At 38.7% G+C, this 25,267-nt stretch overlaps 1 long non-coding RNA gene across 1 annotated transcript in view; it reads right to left on the bottom strand.

The window, feature by feature from the left end:
- Positions 1-24,230, bottom strand: part of LOC132086303 (uncharacterized) — a 28,460-nt gene extending 4,230 nt beyond the window's left edge. The window contains exons 1-2 of the long non-coding RNA XR_009420403.1: positions 24,119-24,230; positions 9,646-9,734 (exon numbers count right to left, since the gene is read on the bottom strand). This is a non-coding gene — a long non-coding RNA (uncharacterized LOC132086303). The remainder of the gene's footprint in view (positions 1-9,645; positions 9,735-24,118) is intronic.
- Positions 24,231-25,267: the final 1,037 nt, after the last annotated feature.

Genomic DNA, 25,267 nt, shown 5'->3' with positions numbered 1-25,267 from the left:
GTGGACAGAACAGCAGCAAGTTACAACTGCTTAAGCACTTGAGCTTTGAGAGGCAATGCTGCAATATGGATCAAGATTTTCTGGGAATTAGTTTGTTAAAACATGTACCTAGTACTTTTTAACCCCTTGCTAGATTTAAGCCCTCCCTTGTTTTACAGAAATGGACCACTACCTTGCTGTGATCTTCATCCACCTTACCTATCCACAGCAGAGCTACAAAGCATGAAATCCAGCTACCGCAGTGATGAAGGGTCTCCAGAAGTAGCTTGTGAAGCTGGGCAGCAGCACAGCAATGCTTTTCCACAGGAAAACATATTTGCCTGGGCTGATGCTGCTGATCTGAACCAATTCCTGCAACTAGGTACATGGCTATGGGCAACTATTGCAGAGAGACAAATGCCCAGCAGAAATTTTTCATAGGCTAGTACTGCAGGAAGACATCTGTTCCTGGGGCCACAGAGGCCAGATGTCCCACATGTTGTGGATTTTGAGTGGAGTCCCCCTTCAGGGATCTACAGACGCATTAAGAGTTACCACCATTTGCACTGTATGACCATTTCTGTGGATTTTAGCTCCTGGATTTTTATGTTATTAGTGAAAGTCACTTGCAAAGGCACATTGTCAAGCACATTCCACCTTGACCTCCAGATCATATCCTGGATATAGCAGAAAAGTAACCTATAAGTTCTCCCAGCAGTCATTCACTCATGGAACTCCACCTGGATACAGCATGCTATTTCTAGAGCTGGATCTCCCTACCTAGTGGATGTTATGACAGAGCAGTAGCTTCTGAGTAGAGTCCAAGTGCTGCCCTGAAATCCAAGTTGAACAGTGCACCTTTCACCTAGTACAGCTCCTAATGGGGGATTCAGAGTTCAGAAGGACACTGCCTGTTGAGTTTTCTTCAGGCACTTTGCCTGAAATGTTTGTCATACTTGGATGAACATAAAAATTGAATTATTTAGATGTATTTTAAGGGGGAGAGGAATGTACAATTAAAATATTAAAAAGCACATCCAGATAGTTAGCCTGGCTCCGTGTGATAATTCTCCTGTGTTTTACACAGGAATAACTCATCTCTCTCTCTAAGGCAGTGCATTCCATCTACCATGCAGCTCCCTGCATGATCTCCTGCTGGGGCTCTGAGGGGAATAACCAAGCACCCATGCATTCCTCTTAATCCCATGTCACTACCAAGAGTCTGTTGCCTTCCATCACCAGTCTTTTCAGGCTGAGCCATGCCTTTGACTCACCAACTCGCCACCAAATGCTTTGTAATGGTGAGGCCAAGACCTGTTACCTGTTTATTGGTTCAGTTAATGTTATTCCTGAAATGAACTGACGAATGTGATGCAATCAATCTTTCTCAAAGGAGAAGTGATACTTTTGTTTTCAGCTAAATAGTAGGTTGGAGCATAGGAGGAGGGGAAAAATTATTTTAAAACCTGGTTATTATTTATCTGGAAATTAATGCAATTTCCCAGAGCTATAAGAGACCTTGCTGTGATTGGCCTGCCTTGAATTAAAATTAAACTCCCCACTGCAGATGGTCAGTATTCAAGGCAAAGCTGTCATCGTTGCCCATCAGCTAAGAAACATAATTTAAGAATACCTTCTGTAAAAGGTGTCAAGTAATCATCAGGTAATGACTTTTAATTAATAAATTGCTTTTTTATTATTTACACTCTTGCTTGGCGTGTCTACCCTAAGTCATTTGAAGTCTGTTGAAACTGGTCCATTTCTTCTGTAAGTAGCCCATTTTTCCTAGTTAAGAATGCCAAGAAAACAGATCATGATAACAACTGCAGCTCTAATTTAAAAAATATATTTCAGCATTAAATATGCAATATAAACAAAGAGAAGCCTGCAGCAATGTTTTACAGCTATATAATTATCTCCTATAAATTAAACTAAATGGTCCCCTTCCCTATCATTTAGCAGGATAAGATAGGAATGCAAGTTTTACTGTTGGCCATTATTTTTTAGTCCATCAACGCTGTTTATGGTGACAGAGTTGCACAGCTCTAAAGTAACAAAGCTTCAGTTGTACCATGTAAAACTGACCTCCCAAACAAAACAAAGGAAGAAAACAATACTTGGCCTGTGCAGAAGAAGAACAATGTAAATTAATTAAAATGTAAAGCCACAAAACTTCTACTTTTTTCCTGGTTTTCCCTCTTTTCCCCCTAATAGTTCAAAGTAATTCAAAGAAAGTAATAATCTTCTCTTAATATTAATAATTTGTCTTAATTTATGTCTTCCTCTTCCTATATTTTATTTACACTTTTTAATGCTTCAAAATATCCCACTTCTTTTCTGCGCATATAACTTATGCTACCATAAAGCCTCATATAAGCCTGTATTTCCTCAAAGGAAACCCATTTCATCCAACTTTTTGACCCAAAATACCTTCTCAGAGTAAGCTTGTAAATACCCTATAGTCTTTCTCCCCCAATAATATTTAATGGAACAAAAACCTAGAAGTACTAACTAGATAGACTTTTGAATTACTCATGTAAAACTGACTTTTTATTCACAGTATGAACAACTAAAGAAGCATGAAATATGGGAAATATTTAAGGTGTTTCAGCATTACTATTGTGAATTATCTCACAAATAAAAACAAAAAAAACCAAAGTACTACAAACCACAAAAAAATTAATCTTTAAAAAGGTTTATAAGCAGCATTTTCAAGTAGCTAACATAGGAAAACACTGTTCTGATGAAAGTGATACTACCCTAGACTTGTTCTTATATTTTTTTGCTTCCCATATGCAATTAGAAAGTAATTTTAAATTACATTAATTTATTTGGCATATATTTAGTACTCTTCTATGACTGTATGACTGAATATAACTAGATTTCTGGTGCAGCCAGGACAAACAAGAAATATTACACTTGACAGCATGGTTAGGGTTGAAACAAGGTACAAGCAGCATGTTTGATTTGCTACAGTTGAAGGCAAGCTCTGCTGTGCCAAACCTTATTCTCTTGGCAACTAGTTGATAAATACAAAATACTCCAACAAATTATTCTTTTACCCTTTACTCAAAGTGAGCAGATCTGAAAGGGACAAAAAGTTGCTATTATTACAATTAAAGAGCAGCGCAGAGGGAAGGAAGAAACCCAAATTTTGCAACTGGCAACTGGCCCCTTATCCAGTATCCAAGCAGCCACCAAGAGAGAAGCCAGACATCTCACTTCTGAAGAACACACAGATATTTTTAGCTCAGTAGTGCAATCTGAAATTTTAAAGTGCATTGCAACAGGCAAGTCCCTTGCTGAATGCAGTGAGAGCCCTTCAGGAGCCTCTGACAGAGCAAATTCCCAGTCAACATGCACCCATCTCCATCACCTGCGTTGTGGGATCTCAGCACCTCAGGACTGATGTGCAGAGTGACCGAGACCACCCTTGGGGGGCTCGGGAGCCCTGGAATGTTGCCAGAAGTGTCTGGTGGCTGGGCTTTGATCCTACACAGGAGACGACACCTGTATGAGGATGGGAGGATTTCACTGGGTAAATGGTGAAGGGATAAGTTAATTAGAGTGTAAGACACAGGGTTTAGGATTTCTGTACAGGGGGGTCTAAAGAAGTAAGATGGAGGAATTGGGGCGTGTCCTGTTCTTCTTCTTCTTCTTCTTCTTCTTGGCCTCCATCTTCTGTGGTGACGTTGGCACTTTGGGATTGGTTATTACTAAAAGTGCACTGGTTAATAAGGGTAAAAGGCATTGGGGAAAATTGATAAATATTGTATACGTAATTTTGAGTATAAAGATAAGTGACCGCCCCGGGGGCTCGTAGTGTGCTCATGGCTGGCTGCTGTGCAGACCTCTGTTGGGCTGAGAGAAAATCTTTTAGATAAACAATTAATAAACACCGAGACCGAGAAAAGATCTGAAGCCTCTTCTCGTCCTTTGAAGCGCGGGCTGTCCAAGGCCACCCTGGGCCTTTCCAGGTCACCTAAACAGCCGAGAAACCAGCACTGCGTGAGTCCACAGGGATGACATGCACTGCCCCAAACACAGGCAGACCTGGACAGAAGGGACTGTGGGTAAGGAACAGCTTTGATTTATGTGATCCAGAGATCTGTTGACTGATTAGACAACACAGAAATCTGTCCAGTTCAGACAAGGACAGTTTAGACTTGGAGGCACTGTTTTGTTTTCCAGCTTTATAAGAAGGTGTTTTTTTCTGCAGCCCATAGATCTTTCTAAACATGGTGACAGTTTTGAAAAGGGGTTTCAAAATGCTGTTACTGGATTTTTCTATGGTGCTCTGGATTGTACCCAGGAACTGAACTAAACGCTTTTTTCCCTCTGGGGAAAAAAGATGGTTGCCCTCTGGCAAGGCAAGCTGTTGACAGGAGGAGCAAGAACTCTTGTGACATTTAAAAAGTTTCACATTCATAAATTGCAACCCAGACCCCCAAGAAGCCTTAAGGCTAGAGTTATTACAAGACAAAGAGTGGAAAAAACCTAAGAGCAGTGGAGCATGCTAAAAACTAAAAGTTACTGGGATTTTCTGTGGAAGCAATGTATGCCATGGACATAGCTAGCACGATATAGCAAGAAAACTTGTTGTGGTGCCTCTACTTAATTTCCTCAGAGGCAATGGGTGCCATCTGTTTGCTTAAGTTTATGTCACTCAGCAACGTTTGAATGTTGTGGGTGAGCACAGAACCCTCCACACTGAGCAATGCAAACATGGGCAGCCACCCCAACAGGGGTGCTGTGGGAACACTGAGTCTCGTCAGCAGGATCCAGGCACCATCCTCTCCGAGCAGGGATAGCGAAAGTGCAGCCTCATCCTCTGCTAGGGCTGTCTGACTCTCAGGAGCAGCTGCAGGGAAAATCAGTCCCTTGGCTCCGAGTCTAAAAGTTTCTTGGCTCCTGTCTCTAAAAGGTGCTGCTGACAACAGGCTGTCCAGGGCGGGGAAAAGGGACCGTGTCACCATGTTCCCAGTGAGGGTCAGATCTGTCCACATGTGTTTTATATTCTTGGCTTCTCCTTCAGAATTCACAGCTGACTCTAGTTATTTCTGGGAGTTGTTTCTCTCCAAAAGGAAAAAGCAAGGGTGGGGGAAGAAGATAGTTGCAATTATTTAAATAAATAGCATATAAGTAATTGGTCTTATTAAAGAAATAGAAATAGTGGGCTCAGCCTTTTCACATCTTGTGTACTTATATGGATTATGACAAGCTCAGTTCTGTACAAATAATTTCATGAATGTACAATTTGCTTCTACATGATAGTACATATACCTAACTTGTTTTCTTTCTTTCTTTTTCTTTTTTTTTTTTTTTGAGGGGATTATATTACATAAACACAGTATAGAGAAAAGGCAAAAATAGTCATCAAAAGTAGGATTTGTGGCTCACTGACAATGTTTACTGAGTTAAAAGGATGAAATTTCTTCCATTCTGTTGATTTCCTTGTAGTTCATAGATTTTAACTACTTTTGTCTCTCACTGAGCTCATCTAGGTCTGATTCATGACTGCTGCATCACTAAACCTGCAGAAAAAGAAATTTTCAGCCTTCCCAGTCACCTTCCTTTTACTTGAAAAAGCTAATAGAGGAATATTTGTTTTAATCCACACAAGGTCAACACAAACAAAGACAAGCAGAAAAAAACAATTCTGAGGGAATGACTGGACACAGATTTGTGAAGAACATGATGTGTCCCCCTGCACCAACATCTAAACAGTCACTAGCAATTCACCTAGATATTTTGTATGCTAGATGTCTGTCAAATAAATCAAAGATCCAGATGTAGAATCTGGTAATGATGACATTCTGCTTGTGTCTTCCAACTGGTCAGCTCATGATTAGGATACAGAGAAGTATAAATATAATAGTTTTTAATCAGGTATGTTTTTTCAGGCACTGTTTTATTTATCAGAAAATTGACATATATTTTCCTCAGTTCATCAAAACAATATTTCAAAAACTTATTTTCTTTTCATTCTTTTTAGAAGAGGGGAAACTTCTCTCTTAAATCATGAAGAATCGTCATTCAATTGTGGCATCAGGCTTCCCAATATCACTTCCATAGAACAATGAGGAGGAAATTGCTAAAAGTTTTACATGAATGCAGGTTATGAAATTTAAGCTCTTATTTCTGAAGTGAACGGAACAAAGCATTCTATATGGTAGGTACACTGTAAAACTTAAGAGACACAGCTTATTGCAGACAATTTACTAAAGATAAATTATATTGGTGCATTCTTGTGTTATGCTTCATAATTTCCTTATCCCAAGCCTTAAAGTCCTGCAACTAAAACTGCAGAATGCGCCACTGGGCTTGCACTCTCACAGATCCAGCTTGGTACAACTAGTGCACTCACAACTGCTCTGCATGTCTAATAGATGGCAGGCTGACAGCACACTGATTATGTCATTGAGCTCACAGATTAATTTTGCAGAGACTTGGACAGGTTCAGAGGAGCTTCTCTGATTCATTGGTAACATATTAGGTAACATTAGGCAATTTTTTTTTTTTTTTTTTACAGCAAAACATACTTTGCAATTACAGAAAAATATACTATATGTAGTTTTTTCCTGTAAGACCCTGTGTGTTCCAGAGAGCTGAAAGTCTTACCAGATAGCCTATGCTCAGTTTTCTGACACCCACATTGTCTCCTAATAGACACTGCTCTAATTTCCATTGCTCTCTAAAGCAACTGATGCTCTCACCAATGAGCTATGTCCTGTCACTCTGGAAGGGCACCAGTGATGTCCACCACCCCCAGCTTAGCACTTGGATAGAGAAAAGTAGGTCATGTAATGCAGCTAAGGCATAGGCAACACTGAGGATTGCTGCTTTGAAGATGTGCTTTTCCTGCAAGCCTCAGACGCTGCTATGCACAGAAACACTCCTATGTTTACTTAAGAGGCGGCTGCTGAAGCAAGGAAGGCGAGTCTCCAGTATGCCCTGTGTTCAGGTAACCTGTTTCTCACGGTGCTGAAATTTTCTATTCAGTTACCTAAAACAGTGGTCATAGAACACCTAAATCTTACAATGTGCAAGGACATTGTTATGTTTCTAACACAATTCTTTGGTGCCTTTTTCTTTGGAGCCATGAGTGGAGTGTGTACTGCCCATGTATGAAAGAGAGAGACAGATGTTCCAAAGCTCCATCCTAATACCTCTTAATGCCTGCATGAGGAAAGTCTAGCTTACAACAAATATGACTTCACCTTTTTAACCTAACAAAAACTATAGTTATAGTCTTCCATTTAGAAGGGACACATTGGTGCCCATATTTTCCTTTGAGTCCTTCTTGTATTTTTCTCTTTGCTTCCTTCCTTCTTCTCTCTTCTTAGAAAGGAAATCTAATTAGTTCTTCTAAGCAATATTTATGGTATTCATTGGAAACCCACTTATCAATGAAAAATATGCCTAAGAACGTCTCTCTTACTGAAAGTATTCCGTGTGCATTGGACACAAACAGAAACAAGCTAGAACTCAAAATCTATAATTTGCTCTCTGAGTTTGCTCCAGGTGACCAGTGTCTTTGAAGAGCACATTTACAGCCAGATGCAGTTTAAATGTCATTATCCAATCTAACTACTGCTGCCATAAGCTATATCAAACAGCTACCAAAAGTTTCACTTTGATCATTTCTACTAAGTATACATTTTTGCTTGTGAATCCAGAGTAATTCTTTTGCCATGACAGCTGTAGCATGCAGGAGAGTTAGTATTTGAAAACCATCTTAGTGATCTCATTTTTCTCTTTGTTTTGAAGAACACTTTCTCCCCTTTATCTTCTCTACTTTTTTCACTATGATCTCAGTAGTCTTGCGGCTTCCAAAGATGTCCAAGCTTTAAATAGCAATATATTCAACATATTTGCCATCCCCCACATCTTATACCATGACCATAAATTGTTAAGTAAAGCCTCAGATAGTTCTGGATTTGAATGAAGTTATATGTGAATGAAACACATATAGGAGCACTTGGGAAGGGATTCTTTGCTAGCAAGATCTACCCAAATTATCTCCTTCAATATGGTTTTTCAAGTCCTAGTGCTTTCTTTTAAATAATGGAAGACCAGGTAATTGATATATTCAGGAACACATTCCAGCTATTCTAGCCTAAAGCACTTTGTCAAGTAACTGGACAGGAAAGAAATTAAGATTTCATTTTAAGATTACAAAGCAAAATGTTTTTCAAGGAAATTAAAAAAGACATCAGCAATTTATTTTCCATATTTAAAATGCTTTGCTTCTTATTCCATTTATGAATATTATAAACAACCCTCTGAAATCTTAAAACTAAAACTTATTTCTTTACAAAATAATTTTTTCTACACTTTATTTTATGTATATTTTTATCTGTATTTAATCTATTTGAAATAGACTTTTAATATTATTTTATTTTGTATTTTTAAAATGTCTATTGAAGTTAACATGGTAGAACACAGGTTTTAGAAGTCATATTTAAAGGCTGCATGTTGAATTTCCTAGTTTCCTGGGTTTATATATGTACTCGTCACTTGGACAAACACTGAAAACAGAATAAATGGATTGATCTATTATTGCAGAGGTACTTATACCTAACAACTGTTTCAACTACTTTGGTATGTGTAAAGGAAATTTGGGGGGTAAACTTGAGAGATTCACATTTTCCTTTATTTCATTATTTGCTTTCCAATGGTATGGCCAGTATTGGTAAATTTTGGTTAATAAATTGCAAAACAAATCTGCACATATATTTTCTCACTTCTTTTTCCTTTACAAAGCATATGTTTGAAAAGTTTCTAAAGGCTGCAGTATTAGTTTAATAATTTTGATTAGCTTAATTTAGAAATAAGGAAATGTATTAGAAAACAAAAAGATGCATTAAAAATAATAGACCTTGTAAATGGCACAAGCCTATTTTTGTTTTATGAAGTATTCTGTTTGGGAAAACACTTGGACTGTAGGAGCAGGAACACAGCTGGTGTGTGCTTACCAGAACATACAACTACTGCTGGAGTGAAACTATTATATTTATTGTTAAAGACTGGGACAATGCCAGGACATCTCTGGATCTAAATCCTGCAAAACTTGCTCTGGCAGGAGCTCCCCTGCAGCCAGGACCCAGCTCTCCGGCTATTCTCAGGAGTTTTTTTCCTAGCCTGGTGTAAACAGGAAATCAGAGTGGAGAAGCCATGCACGAAGCACGAAAGCTCCTGCTAAGGGTGTTGTGTAATGGGCTTGAGCAGAGGGCTTACTGAACAGGAGCGGAGTCATGTTTCTGTAACCAATGCTGGGTTTCCCTTCCCCAGCCCCCTCCCCCACAACATTATTATCATTATCATTATCAATCATTAATTATCATTATCGTTATCATTATCATTACTACTACTTTTTTTTCCCTGATTCTTTTAATGTCAGCCCTGACATATCCCGTCACTGCCTGGGTGATTGAGAGCAGCTCTTTATAGCAAACATTGTGATATCACACAAGACTGAACTTCCCACAGCTTCTCAGAAACACCAGTACAGAGAAACCACATTTTAAAAACTTGACAATGTCATTGCCATTAAGCAGGAGTCCCCCTTTCTTGGATTTTTTAAGGAGAAGCAGCAGGACAGACTAAATGTGACTGCAACAGGGCACTGTAGAAGCAAACAGGGCAAATAATTCATTATCATACCCTCTTGAGCCTTCAGAGATGATAAGACTGGTCTTATTCTTACTTTGGAGTTGGTGAGGAGGTGATGCACCACAAACTCATTCTGCTGCCTGGAAGAGAAATCAGAAATAGTTACTTGCTGTAAGTCTTAGCAGTGTGCCAGGCAAATAGGTCAGTGCTCCAGACATGATTGGGTTGCTGATGGGAGCAGGGAGGCACGAGTGCCAGGCTGGACTTTGCAGCTTAAACAAACACAGCAGAAGAGACAACTTCTCATCTGGAAGACAGGTGTCTGGGTTTTCTGTCTTAGGTATAATCACATAAAACAGATACACCTTATGCAATCCATACTTCACTAAAAAAAGTTAAAAGTTCATCAAAGCAAAAAACAGGAAAAAAACCCTAAAATTAAATAAAAAAATCCAAAACCGACCAGACAAAAGAACCCAAACCTGAAAAACAAAATATATAAAGTTCTAACTTAAATCACTATCTTTATATCAGAGCACAGAACAGTATTATGAGATTTGATTTTTATTTCATTCATATTTGAACACTAAAAACGTCTTTCCTCAAGTCAATTGATGAAAAGAAGATCTCCATTGAAAGAAAAATCAGTAAATGGCTAATACATTGTTGAGGAATATTTGAAAACATAACTGGAATGAACTCTGATGTCACAAGCCTGATATTCACACTAATAGACACATGCATACACTTCACCTTCAAACTTATTCCTTTTGAGAAAATCCTCTTCTAGTAGTTCACCTGGGGACAATGCCACTATAGCTGCCCAGAGCTGGATCATCCACCAGCTGTCTCTTTCTGATGAGGCCCAATTTACTCCTAAGTCACCCTACCTGTGAAAAACTCAAATATCAGTAGGACTTTGTCCTGCCTAGCACTCCTACCAATTTTTATCTGACAGAGTCAGACAGTTTTTATCTGACAGCTCCCCTTGCCTTCCAATGCTGCTCTAACCCCGCTTGGGGGGAAAAACCAACAAAGCACATAACTCAATGTTTAACGAAGAAAGGTGTAAAGGAGACTAAAGGGATACAGAGGACCAATAGAATGCACCAGACAAGTTTTCAACTCTGTGATGGTGGAGGCAGCTGTGTTTGCCCTGCCCCAGGGTCTCCTACTGGGAGTTTATTCCTCTTTCTCTGCCAAGTGGTGCCCAAGGGTGTGATTTCATCATGTGCTTTCTAGTACTTCCAGAAGAGCTCCAGTCCCTGGAGTGAGGCAATGTGACTCCCACAGTAGTTTTAGAGTTTTGTCTGCAGTAGCTTTCTAACCACCTTGTTTTGTGAGAAAAGCTTGAAGCCTAGAAGCAAAAAACGCAAGTTCCAAAGGAAGGACAAAAAAACATCATCAGCTACACCCTGAACTGTGTTTGGAATCCTACCAAAATTGTGCTTAGCTCATTGCTTTCCAAGAAACTCATGTCCTATGCAGTGTCAGCAAGTACATTCTGATCTTTCTTTTTGACCTACATGTTCCTGGCTCTGCCCTGTCCCAGTCCAGCAAGACTGTGTTCTTGTACCAATTCAGGAGATGCAGCTGGGACAAAAAAAATCAGTGATTTACTCCATCATGAATTCATCATTAAGACTGTGCAACTTGCCTAGAATATTAAATTAATGCTATTAGTTGTCATTCATTTTCTCAGATGATGGGCAAAAAATAGTGTAACATATGCTGGTCTTACCTTCATACATTAATAAACCTCTAACTCCACTTCTAGAAATGAAAATGGGTAAAGTAATACACTTGGCACTTCCAAAACTCCCAGTTTATCAACATTTTCTCTTGGGTATTCACAACAAATGTAATCTTTCTTCCTTCTGTTTGTCTTTGCTTATGTCATAAATAACCTTGCAAGCAATAAAATTCCTTATCTCTAAGGTAAATAAATCTTAGCCCATTTTATAACCTTCACAGAAGGATTTTTCTTTTAAAGGTAAAACAAATGCAAAAACAGACATTAATTTCTGTAAAAGTATCTGTAGATTCATAATTTCATACCCTCTCTTTTCCTTCAGTTTTTTGTGAAGCAAACCAAAAAAAGTAAGGATGCTCATTGTCAGCAACTCCAGCATGGCTTCTGATGCTGTGCACGTTGGTGTTCCTTTCTCCCCATATATTCTGAACCATACAGAGAAGGAAAATACATCTGCAACATAAGATCAGTGTGCAGCCAATGAATAAAGAAAAGGTGTGAGGAAAATATCACCATTAACTCATTTTGAGTCCTTTCTCATGATGAGTTCAGAGACCCGAGCATGAAACGCTGCAGGTGAGGAGATGCAGAGCAGAAGGCAGAAGTTATGGGACAGGGACAGAAATGAGTCTTCCAACTCTTTTCCTTCGTCTTCTTATGTATCACCTTGTGAGCAGACAACCTGTCTTCAGTTTTCATGTCCCTCTGTTCAAGAAAGACCTCAAGAAGATACTCAGCAATTATGAGAATAAAAGTAGCTCAGAATAAAATCTGAACGACTGCGTCGGGATTTGGCCCTAGCTCTTAAGACAGCAATTTAAAGAACACATCTTTAGCACCCAAAGAGTTTGTCAGTACCATCCTGGTATTTGGATTACAAACTACACAATTAATTATCCCAATACTCAAATGAGGAAGTAAAATAACCATAAGCCAGTTAACTTCTGTATTACTCAGCAAAAGGGAAAGAATTGGAAATGGAGGAAACAATACAGAGAGAGGGGAGGAGAAATTTTTTTCACCTTGGAGGAAAGTAGGTAACATAGGTATCTGCAGGTATTTATGTGTAAAAAACTTCAGATAGTAAGTTTTAAAAACATGAGTTGGACAGTCTATGAGAAGCTATAGAGAGAAGCTCAGGGGAAAAAAAAAAAAAAAAAAAGATCTTCAGTTTACGTTTAGAAACAGCCACTCAAGAGCTAACAAACAGCTCTTCTTACAGAAAATTCACACTCAAGAGTGAAAGGTTTCAAAATGTGTGATCTAATAGCAATTTTACATTACATGGACTCATACAAGCTGTGGAATGCACTGTAGTTAGTTCCCAAAGATGCTGAGATGGTGAAGAATACTTATAGGGCTTTAAAAAACAATGACTGTATTATTCGTTCCCAAAAGACTCATACAAACAGAAATTGAGAAATCCTAAAATAAGGAAATCTGAATCTTATTATTTGCTGATGTATATGCTACAGCTAATAAAAAGTCTGGAACAGCATTTCATTTCATCTTAGCTAGCACATCCTTAGGTTACAAAAATCTAATTACTACCACCATCACAAATCTTCAATCAGCAACTTTCCCAGCCAAGGAATGATTCCTATATTACTATAAAATAATTAATACTTCATTATCTCTCACTTTCACCCAGACCCTCACAGATTAAGAAATGTACAAGATATAAACAAGGGAAACTCCCTGTAACTCAAAAACTTCCCAAAATTTTCAAAAATCCCCTTTCATAGCCAAAGTCTTAAGCAGGGAATAAGAAATACCATAATAAGCTACAGTTCTCTCTTGAGCAGTATATCATGGATGGACAGGAAAATGAAAGACATGGAGGAAAAGCTCTACAAGAAATCCTTGATTATCGCTCAGTTAGGCTCATGGTGTGACCTATTCTCCCTCAGAAAACAGCTTTGGATTTTAGGAATTTGGACATCCATCTGCAAACCTTGAGAAGTCATTTCATTTCCCTTTAAAATAAACTTTATTGTAAATAAATTATTTCCTTTCTATATGACAAAACAGACCAATTCTACCTGCAGAACTACTAGTACTGTTTGAGGGCATGACACACTTTAGAATGGGAGAATACAAAGTTAGGATACAGGGACAGCACATAGCCACACAGTTTTGTGACAAGCAGTCTTTTCCACCCTTGGCATGTGCTATGATTCAGTTGTTACTCAGAAGGGAGACAACATCTAGTGAATGAATCATCAGTCCATATCCTGTAGCAATTTTATTTTCTCTTGTGGTATTCCAAGGATGGATGACAAGTCTCAGCCTCTACAAGTCAGAGGGATCCAGAGGGATACACTGCCAGAAGCAAATGAGTAAAGGGATGAAAAGAACAAGGCCATACATGACACCATTTACATATTCCAGCCCTGACTATATGTAATCAGACATTTTCACACAACCTAAATTGCCACACAGCAGTCAATGAGGTTATGAATGGCGATAAAGTGACATTTGTTTAACAGAAAACAGAATCCTTAGTAAAAGGCATCTTTAGAAATAGAAAAGTGTGTTGGCTACATGTGTTGGCTACTCTGTTTTATTTCAGTTATTCAATTCACTTTTTTCTCAATGTGGAGAATTAAAACACAATGTGGAGAATTAAAATTATTTGTATGACATATAAAAAATAACACAACTTTAGTCCACTCACAGTAATTTCAGTTGCACTGTCAGCCTAAACACAGCATTTTGAAAGAGCTATCATGATCAGATCCTTTCACCTCATTGATGGAAAACTATTTCTCAAAGCCAGAAAAAAATGACATGTCCAGGATTTTCAAATGACAAGACATTTGCTGAAGGTCTAAGGTGTGTGGGCATACCTTATTTTCTGTTATATATTTAAGGCTGGAAGTACCAGAAAAGAGGAAAGTTTTTGCTTTCCTCATCCCCAAAAAAATTTCAACTGGTAAAAGAAAAAAGAGGGGGAAAAAACCCACATGAAAAGCTGCATGTTCACATAAAACTATGGTAGGTTCTAAATCAGTCACATTAAAACTTTATAGATATTTTTTACCTTTGAATTCATGTTACAGATAAAATTAAGCATGTAACCTTTACAGCATGTAACCTTGGTCAATCAGCCTTTTCAAAACATATCACAGTCTCAGGAGAAGATCTGTTAGTTCCTGGGTTCAGTCAGAACTGCTTCAAAGCTAATTGACAAGCTGTGTTCATTTTCTAAAGACAACAAAAGATAAAACATTGGCAAAAATATTCTGGTAGTCCAGAAGGATTTCTTTTCACAGCCAAATTAAACAACAGTGTCTTCGTTTTTATATGATATCAGCATGAGCAGATGATTTTCTAGATGTATAGATTTAATAATAATGTTATTACGACTCTTTCTTTTATAGTGCAGCATAGTATAATTAATTAATTAATTAATTTTATGTTAATCAAGAAAATGTAAATACTTTTCTTTAAAAGAATTTTGGATGCATGTATCTATACAGACATATATACACAAATATCTACATAAAAATATAATAAGAAATGCATACTACACATGCGTATATACGCCTCTGTATTTATAAAAGCCCTGGAAAAGTGTGTTTTATGTAATATTCTGTTTTATGTCAGAAACAGTGGCAAATGCTATGTGCACCTAGAGAATTAAGAACTTTTTCATGATAAGAAAGAGTTATCAGCAAGATGCCTGTTGTTCAACATACTCATAAACAATTCAGATAAAAGAATTGATTGTGGTGTAACAGTAACGTCTGATGACACAAAACTACTTGGAAGAGTCAGAATAAAGCCAATAATGAAGTCCTATAGTAAAGTCTCTTTGAATTACACACACATGAAATTCAATATGCTAAATGAACCTCTGATACTCAGAAAGTTATCCCTGTTTCACACACTAAGCCATCTGTATATATCTTCGTTTTTATGCTTGTGGGTAGCTTTTCAAAGACACCAGGTAAGACCCCAGCCAGTGGAATCTCCAGATGTCCTGAAATGTGGGAGCATTTGTGGCTTTCCCAAACATGGGAAGCATATGGGGACCATAAAGAAGACGTCTTTTTACAAGACATAAGAGACATTATAAAACATACATACTTAAAGCCGTTAATGATCATTACTTAAGCATCCTGTGATCATTTATGATCATTTGTGCACTCCATTCACATCCTTGATATTTAATAGTTAATAATTTTTTCCATTCTTAGACTCTTTTTAAAATGTCAGCTTTCTCACACTCATGATAACATCTTCAGATGTTATGAAACCTCCTGAGGCTGAGAGAAAAGCCAATGACGAAACTTCCCTCTGCCAAATGAGATTTCACAATTTGCTCTTCAGTGTTTGCTTTGACTTCAAAAAATATATACTACATATTTCTACATCCATATTAAGTCGAACTTAGCACAACTGAGAACTTCGTTACAAAGCCTAAGGAAATATTCTCTGAAGGGTGGAGAATTTTGTTGGGCCTCTGTCCGCTATTCTCCATTTTCTTTTATCCTGTGTTTATCATTGGTAGAGATATTAACTCAAACTCCCAAACAACCAGTACTTCAATTTCTAGCCCACAGAAGAGTAACAGCCCACTGATTCTAAACTCACTCCTCTGCTGTCCTGGTGAGGGCAATAAACCCAAAAGACACTGAGGAAAGAGTGCAGAGGGTGTGTCCTGGTTTAAGGCAAATTTGGGACAAAATTCCAAGAGGGTCCCTCCAGAAAGCAAATTCAAGACCCTCTCCCTACTGGTTCAGGTAAGTATTTTCTTGGAGAAAAATGGAAAAACCCTGTTTATTTAACAAGTATTCACAAGTATTAAAAATTAATAACTTTGCACAATAAAATTTCTCACTGTTCTGAAGAGATGGAAAAACTCAGAAAGTCCTTTTTGTGAGCTGCAGCTTAGCTCATTCAGTCTCTCATCAGTCCCAGCTGGGCAGGAAATGCTGCGTCCTGGGCCCTGGTGGGCCACAGGTGTGAGCTCCTGGTGCTCTTCTGGATTTTCAGTCCAGAGAAGGTTTGAACAGTTCCAAGAAAAAGAAAAACCACAGCCCAGGGAAGTTCACTTCCTCAGCTAGCTAAAAACTAACTAAAAGCACAGGAGAGCTCTGTCCGGCTGTCTGTCCATGCTGCAGACAATACAGTCCACAAGCAGGAATGTGGATGAGTGAGAGCAGTGTCTGAAAACTTCTCTCCCCCCATCGCTCTCACAACCAGTCTCAAAGGGGCAAAACTTATTATCCACCATAAACAGAACAGGCAAAGGGGATACTAGTATCATATAGACGCCCTAAGACAAGGTGGCACTTGCAAACAAGAAAGCAGCTATCATCTTTCTCCAGCTCTCAACCTGTGCACATACACAAATAAAGATGGTATGTTAACCCATCTAAAGCTAGGCACTAAGCACTACATAGTACCAATTTAATAATACTTTCATTTTTTAATCATACTTTCATTTTTTAATCATATTTTCAGTAGTTTTCTCCTGTTTGTCATCCTTTTGTAATTCATTTCCAAGCCAAAATACGTGAAGTACACAGTGAATCTACGACTGAGTAGTAATTGATATAGAGCACGCAGAGTTGAAGGAAATTTCCCTCCTTGTCCCTGAAAGATGATGGCTACATTCCAAGAGGATGGCTACATGACATACATCGTGGTTGCAATACCTACCCCCAGCTCCTTTGCTGGTTCCTAAGTGGAATTACCACAGTAATGAACACTTAAACAAAACCTCTGAGCTCTCATGAAATAAAACAATCTATATCCACACATGCCACTTCCTAGGCCAAAATTTTGTGATGATGTCATGAAGCTGTGATGTACAATATTATTAAAGCTGTACTTTCCAGAAGAGAGTGATTCTTCAAGGATGAAGAATCTATGAATATTTATGCTGATTAATTTGAACGGTCATTGAATGTTCTGTCTTAATGATGCCCCTCCTAAAAGTTAGGTATTTTGCCAGCTATTTCATCTAAGACCTGCTGTCTTTATTGGTCTCTATGGGCTGTTCAGATTCTCAAAAAAATTACTTTTTTCCCATAGTGGTAAAAGACATTAGGAAATTTTTCAGCCTAAGATCTATGTAGCTATGAGTTCAATCAAGAAGCCAAAGAGAATTCTGTTGGGTAGGCATTTTTTCCTACTGCATCCATTATTCCCTAGTCTTAAAGCTATGATCCTTTCAAAAACTTAAAAAAATCACAAAGTTAAGATTATTCAGTTTAAAGGGGATCATTAACACAATAGATGCTTCAAAAGAGAAGTCTCTGGTAATGAAATACAAATAGTCATAGAAACATGAGTAATATAGCTTGGAGACGGCCTCTGCAAGTCCCAAGTCAAATTCTGTCTCCCTCAGTCACTATTGTAGGCCTACATGGGTACTTTTCCCTGCTTATACAGCCTTTGATAACTGCTCCTTTGGTCTCTAGCCACCCTTTAGTATTGCCAGCAACAAACATCCCATTAACTTCTCCAAAACCAACATTGGGTTATGAAAACAAGCCTCCTTGGTATGTCTGTACCTGATTTAGATGTAACATTCAAGCCACAAGCTGTAGCATTGAATTTTCACTTAAAGACTCATATTAGAGTGTTTTATTTCCTCAATAGAAACCATGAATATTGCAAGAAATGTTCTTGTTTCATAATGTGGAGATTTTAGTGATAAAGAAGCTATTGTGTGAAAACAAAGAACTTGTACATATCAAAGCACACACTGGGAATCTAATTTGTTAGGCAGTCCAATTACTGAGTTTGGTCTCCTACAGTGAATTTACATTTGACCTCCCTAGAGTGAGTATGTTAACATCTGTTCCCACTCTTTTGTTTGTCTAGTAATTTCTTTCTTATAAATTTTGAAATATTATGGTTGAGGTACAGTTTGCATTACATACAGACCAAAAGAAATAGATTTTGCAAAGTAAAATACTTGTGGACATGTGGGTGCTTATTCAAATTTTCTGTATAATAAGGAAATATCACTGTATAGAAGGCCCTATATCTTAACCCATCATTCTCCTGACTGAAGGTAACATTTTTCCTCCTGTAAAATTTAGTTCCTTAATTTCCAATTCCATACAAGTCAAGGCTCTATGTCTTCTCCCCTCAGTTCACAGAAGGCACCAGAGGACCTTGAATGATGTTTAATTCATGCTAGAAGTTACTTTTTTCTTGGTAACTCATTCAATGCAGCCCACCCAAAACCCAGATGGTAACAGATTTCAATTACTGTTGACATAAACTGGATATGAAACAGATGTGGAAAACCTAAAAGGACTGGGTTCCCTGAAATAGAGTTCAATATTTACTGCAGGATGTATTCTTTAGCAGCAAAGTTTTCCTGTTACACTTCCAACATTATTACAAATTCTTACTCATGGAATATATAGAAATCATGTCTATATTAGTTTTAAGATATTATATGTCACTCATTTCCTCTTCAGCTAGCAAAAGACCTTAAATTACAATGAATTTTGAATTTTTTCTTTATGTTTAATCAGAGTTTCTCCTGTTGTTTCTGAGATGAATTGTCACTTCTTTGTCAGTAGGAGTTTGTAATTTTTCTCCCTCCCATAATCCTGTCAATTACTCCAGCCCTTGCATTTACTATTTCATGTCAAGGAAATCTCATGGGGCTTCAAGGTTCAACTTTTGCTGTGTGTCTATTTTCAGCAGTGGTGCACATTGTTTTAGCTCTCTGTTTTCACAGAAGATCCTACATGTTTTCCTAATTTGTCCTAGATGACAACACAGAGTTGCACATACCAGGTACAATAAGCTACAACTTCAGCATACAAATTCATTCACTTTATATCAAAAAGAATATTAACTTTATTGTGTTTCCACTCCAAGTTTCTCTGACAAATACATTTCCAAAATAATTGCAGCCATTATAATTTACCAGGTGAAATAACTGCACTATAGCAAAATGTTGCATGAAAATTCACAGCATTTTGCCAACAAATTAATTTTTTGTTATCTTTCACTTCCTCAGTTTGCACTCACTTAGACACAGAGTCATGACTGGGAAATAAAAAACAAAACAAAATAAAACCAAGAACAACTGGTCAGGAACCATCTGATTTTCAGCTTTTCAGAGTTTGAGGGTTTTGTATTTTCGGAGCTTTTGCATGTTCAAAGCTTTGTGTCCATAGACAGCTTCTTCTCTCCAGGGACCCTTTGTCCTGTTCCACTCAGCCCCCTGACCCTTAGGGATGAAGATGCTTTCATGTATTCAGGATCTTCTCCCAAGTGAGAAAATTTTCTTCTCCAGGTCAGCTTCATGGTGTTGCTGACTGAGCTTGCAGGATCTTGTCCTCAGCTTTAAGATATTGCTCCTTTTGACTGTTACACAAGTGTGTATGAATGTCACATGTTCTCAATCAGTTTTGAAGTTTCAAGGGAAATAGAAGGGCAAAATTCTACTGCTACCATTGGGGAAAACAGAAACACAGAAGGGTGGAGGATTTACTAGAATGTGATCATCAAAACCTCAAACTTTAGCAGCCTTTGACTTTTTTCCAACGAAATTATTCCATTTCAACTCTGCCAACTTTCTAATACACTTCTGAAAGCATTCCCTCCTGAGAGAGGCAAAGAAGAAAGAAAGAAAGAAATGAGTGAGAGTGGTAAAGAGTGGATGCATAAGGGTAAAAGGGAAAACAGCAAAAGGGAAAACAGCAAAACCAGAGAAATATGTAAAAATCTTGGAGTGGTAGAAAGTAAAGACATAGAGAAAGACTTGCCATTGAACAAGTGAAAAATGTGGATTAAAATTTTGGAAGAAATGTGAGATTTGTTGTTGGAATTCAGGATAAGAAGCAAGTGGCATACAAGTAGGCTGTGAGGGGAAAAGGAGAGGAATGCAAGAAGCAGCCCTTGCTATGCAGGATGAGTTTCTGCCATTGAAATAGTAGCAGGTAACCCTCCAGTGCACAAGTTATACTGCACAGGTTTCTTAAAAAATGACAGGGTGCACTTTGAGAAAAAAAATTTTTTTTCCATTTGGTATACATCTTGGTAAATTTTAAAACACATCTAGCAGAAGAAATCTTTCCACTCCCCACTGACAATGCTGGAGCGAGTTGGTGTCTATTTTCACTGAAAAAACTTAGTGCCAACCAACCACTGATATCTAAAGACTAGCACATGCTCCAAAATCTTGATGACATGAACTCTGCCTGCAGAGTGGAACAGCAGACAAGCGTGAGAGGCATTTATTATGGATGGTGGACAGCTTTCACTGTACTGTGGTGATTCAAGACCTGCTCCATCAGGTTCTGCCACCATCTCACAGAAGTGGAGGAGGAGGAAGCTCTCCATCGCTTTTCACTGGCAGTGGAGAGCAGGAGGAGCCAGAGTCAGGACGTGTCCCCACCACCTCTCTCTGCCTACGCAGGCTTGGTGGTGGTGAGGTCAGCAACACATCCTTGAGACAGGGGCAATGCCAGTCTGAGTCTTCAAGAAACAGAGAAACAAGAAACAAAGAAAAACAAGCAAAGCTCTTGCATGGGATCCTGGCCTTCCAGCAAGACTAAATTTCTTTGAACAAGAGCAAGATAAGGTTAGAGAGATAAGGAAACACATTCTCTCCTTCACAATTTACAGTTTTTTTATCAAACCCTTAGATCAGTAGTATATCTATTGTGATGCCTTTTCAATGTCAACACCATAAATGATGTGACACAAAGAACATGGCTGCAGAACAACATGGGAAATTTTTGCAGCCCGTGCCCCACCTGGAGATTTGAAGGAGGGTGTGTGTGTGCTAAATCAATCCTCCTCCGTGGGCAACTGCAGAGTATTCTTTGCTTTTCCTGACTATCACCTAGGCCTCTCATATGACCACAGGCATGAAATGTCCAGGGAAGTGAATTCATGGTGTGTAGCTGGTCTGCAGTTGCACTGAAGACCAATGCCAGAATATTTAGGAGCTGGGCTGAAGACATTATCCACCTTTTGTGAATTAAAATATTTAAAATATAACCTTTGGAATAAAGTTGTAACTGAATACAGAATACATTTTATATTTGATCATCTGGTTTACAACATCTTAGAAAGGCTGATAAAATATAATAGATGCTTGAAACAGTGTTCTGAATTTAAATGGTAAAGTATTTGCATTAGTGAGGTCTTTAACTCCCTTACAAATCTGACCTCTCTGAATCTCCACTGAAATAAAGAGGATTTGAAGGACTGGGCTGCCTTACTAGAAGGACAGTGAATTTTCTGAGATGGAGAGTTTTATTAGGTTGATCTTACACTGACTTTTTCAAACACAAGTAAATACTTTAATAAGGATATTAAGCCACCATGACATAACACATAGAGTAACATGAAAAAAATATACCAGTTCAACAAAGAGTAGGTCAGAAATAAGGCTGTGTTAAGTGTCAAGTTAAATGAGTCCTAATAAAATGTCTCCCACTTTACCCAAAATCTAACCACTATTATATTATCTGAAAAAGACTCTTTTTAGAAGTGTTTCCAAAAGACCTGCTGGAAACTGCCTTCCCCTCCATTTCTCTGCTGCATAAACTGACATAAACAGTTCACAGTTGGTTCGGAGAGCACTAAGTGATTGCTGTGTTTATGAAATCCTATTCCTGTTAGTCAAGGAAATGAGTTTGACTCACCAGCTTGTTTATGAGTTTTGCTGTATGAAGGCTACTGCTGACCTCAGACTGCTGTTCCACCAGCACTGCTCATAACTTCTCTGGGGGGATTTGCACAAGTTCCCATTTCTGCAAAGATCTCTTGCTTATTCAGAGGCTGTGAATTTTTAACAGTATTCTTAAGGTATCATAGTGGAAGTGGATAATGTGTCTCTTATAATACAGGCATACAATCACATAAGTGCAGAGTAGCACCTCTAATATTTTTAATTCATTTACACTGTGAGAGGATGATTTACTCTCTCTGATTGCTGACTTCCCATGCCAGTAAATATGCAACAGCAGAATTGCTGCCTCTATATGCAAGAGTCCCACCACGGACTTTAAATTTAATCAATGTCTTAACAAATATAAAAGTTAACTTTTTGTATGCAAGACAGAGAAACTAAAGAGGAACCCTCAAGGATTTTGCATAATTAGGATTATTGGTTTTAAACAGACCGAGATCTCAGTATTGCCAAATTAGCTTACTAGAGAAAAGGGAAAAAATTAGTTGAATCACTTGCAGAAATCATAGTTTGAATGCTTCTTTTCTGGGCTTTACTTTCTACTTGACACATGCTGAAAAACTTTAATAAGACTTGTCCCCTTCTCCCTTCTAGGAGTTCATAATGCATGACTTCATTCACATTCACTTGAGGCTATTGTTTTTCTTTCCTTTGCTTTTGCCTAGCATATCTTGTAAACTGAGGCTGGAAGTTAAGGCCATCACAACCCGTACAAAATACATTTCAGCATGAGTCAGAGGTTGTTTTTTTTCCAGCTGAAGGGAAGTCAGAACAGAAGATAAACTACCATCCATCTTCTATACATAAAATCGACTAATGAAGACATGGTAAGAAATTTGCACATTTATATGTTGGTAATGAATGTACAACTGTGTGGTTTGTTCCCAGATGCAAACTTACACGTTTGAATTTGTTTTGAATTTCAGCTCATTTTCTGATGCTTCCAGGATTTTAGCTTCTTCAGTAAGCATAATGGTAAATCTACTGGAATTATTGAAAGAAGGGAGCAAAGAAAAATGAATCGGTAATTGTCAGCTCTTTTTTCTTCCTCCTTTCAGAGGTCTGAATCTTAATTTCCTTTTTAAAGAATAAAAACTTTCAATCAAATTATATCCATTCTTTCTTCATAGAAGGGATGTTCTGTTCTCTGCCAAAAGACATTTAAATATACATTTCTCTTACCCTCTACGTACCAGGTTTCTCTTACTTGTATTTTTTGTGCCCCTTGTTATTTCTGTGGGGCCTAGAAAGACAGCAATGAACCTCACACGGTTTTGCATGAAAACATCTGAATTGTGGTTTTCCATCCTGCTGGTACTCAGCTGTCATTACACTAAGGCAGCTCAGGGAGTTAAACTAGCAAAAAACCCAGCACAAAAAATAGTTTTGAAAATCAAGAACCACAACATCATGGCTAATATTCAGTAGGTCAGTGCAAGGGGCATCACCTGGCGATACCCTAAGCCCAGTTATATCAGATCCAGTTTGTTGTGTAACATTCATTTTCTGGGGCTTACGAGCTAGCTTTGAGCATGCTAGAAATGCTTCAAGCACAGCACAGTTCCTAGTGGCTGCCAGCGGCAGTAAATATAGAACGAAGCCAGCCTTTCCACAGTTCATATTGAGGTACTGTGTCAACAGCCTGTGATCTGAGGAATGCTTTTTGGACTGCGATCAAGTTCCTGAAGGACAGTGCAAAAACCAGGTCACCAGTTGTTTCCAGCTTCTGAATCAAAGGGAAGGAAAGGGCGCAGGACTCAGTCTATCTACTCCTCCTGCGCACCACTGTAGGTGCTGCACAAATATTCTGCAGCTGTAAGCCAGAGCTGACCATGTCCGTGTGGTTCCAACTTCGGATGACCTTTTCTCAATACCTCCCCTATTCTGAGTTTGGCCAGGCTTTTAATATGCTAAGAAACTGAAAGGATAAAACAAAATAAACCAAAAGCTCCCTCACATTGCTTGTGTGGGAAACTCATTCTTGACTGAGTTTATAGCAACTTGATGTCAGCCATAAAGCCCTGTTCCCCTCTGGATTAGGCCTGTATGGCTGTCTACTGCCACACTACTCCACTTCTACTTACAGCCTTCTGTCCCAGACAGAATCAGGTAAGACAGGCTTCTGTCATCCTCCTTGCTGGCCTTCCAAATAGTGTCTCTTCTTCTTCTCCCCTTAAAACCAATCTTATGTCAAACCTATCACCAGCCTTTCTGCTGAGAAACTCTTGATTTATTTCTCATGTGTGCAGATCCAGTGTGGTACCCACAGTCTCAAAATATGCGTTTGGATAGTGAAGTCTGTGGAAACAGGTTTCAGCTGGAAGGACAAAGACATGTGAGGTCATCTTACCCTGTAAAGATCTTACTTGCTCAGATCTTTGACACTTACAGTTTCCTTCTGTCTCACATTCAACAAACAATGACATTCATATATGAGTCTCATCCCACAATCAGGTCTCCCTGAGGTACACACCGTGTTGTTCCATCTTTCTGCATTATCCACCATGTATAACCTGGTCCTTGAGCAAAGACAATCCCACGGATGGGTTTGTCTGTACTCGAGGCAGGGTTGATCCATACTGTCTTTCCCAACAGACCTCTGACATGGGCCACTGGGGCTTTATCCCCATCTACTATATTAAGGAGCTCAGACTGAGCAGGACCCACTCAGGTTGGTGGAACCTCAAGTGTTAACTAACCAGGTAGCCTTTGCCAAATGCTGCTCCCAGTTTTTTAAAGACCCCCCACCCAATGCTTTTAAGGTGGTTTTTAACAATCCATTATACCTTTCCACTTTCCCTGCAGCTGCTGCATGATAGGGGATATGGTATACCCACTCGATGCCATGTTCCCTAGCCCAAGTATTAATAAGATTGTTTTTAAAATGAGTCCCATTATCCGACTCAATTCTCTCGGGAGTACCGTGCTTCCAAAGGACCTGCTTTTCAAGGCCCAAGATAGTGTTACGGGCTGTGGCATGAGACACAGGGTAGGTTTCCAACCATCCCGTGGTGGCTTCTACCATGGTTAGTACATAGCGCTTGCCCTGGCGGGTTTGAGGCAGTGTGATGTAATCAATCTGCCAGGCCTCCCCGTATTTGTACTTAGACCACCGCCCCCCATACCAGAGGGGCTTCACCCGCTTGGCCTGCTTAATGGCAGCGCACGTCTCACAGTCACGAATAACCTGAGAGTTACTGTCCATGGTTAGATCCACCCCTCGGTCTCGTGCC

Source organism: Ammospiza nelsoni, chromosome Z (assembly GCF_027579445.1).
Source record: "Ammospiza nelsoni isolate bAmmNel1 chromosome Z, bAmmNel1.pri, whole genome shotgun sequence".
NCBI lineage: Eukaryota > Metazoa > Chordata > Aves > Passeriformes > Passerellidae > Ammospiza > Ammospiza nelsoni.
The sequence above is the reverse complement of the archived record's forward strand: the minus strand, read 5'-3'. Positions and strand labels throughout refer to the sequence as shown.